Consider the following 236-nt stretch of genomic DNA (forward strand, 5'->3'; position numbering starts at 1 on the left):
CGGGGCGCCCGTTTTTTAGAGGACTTTGCGAGTAATGAGTGAGTGTTCAGTCTGGCGACTTGAGTCACTGATCTTAAAACTTTGCTATAGAGTAAGTAGAGATGTAAATTTCTGTCCAGGTAGTGTTTTTGGTTTTGTAGACAAACTTTGTCAGTAAAAGCACGCCTAAGACTGTGGGCCATTATAGTGCCCTCTGCAGTTGCTTAATGGCTTTTTTTTATTTTTTCAATTTTTTT

The sequence above is a fragment of the Phaethon lepturus genome, unplaced genomic scaffold (genome assembly GCF_000687285.1).
Source record: "Phaethon lepturus isolate BGI_N335 unplaced genomic scaffold, ASM68728v1 scaffold6436, whole genome shotgun sequence".
Classification (NCBI taxonomy): Eukaryota; Metazoa; Chordata; class Aves; order Phaethontiformes; family Phaethontidae; genus Phaethon; species Phaethon lepturus.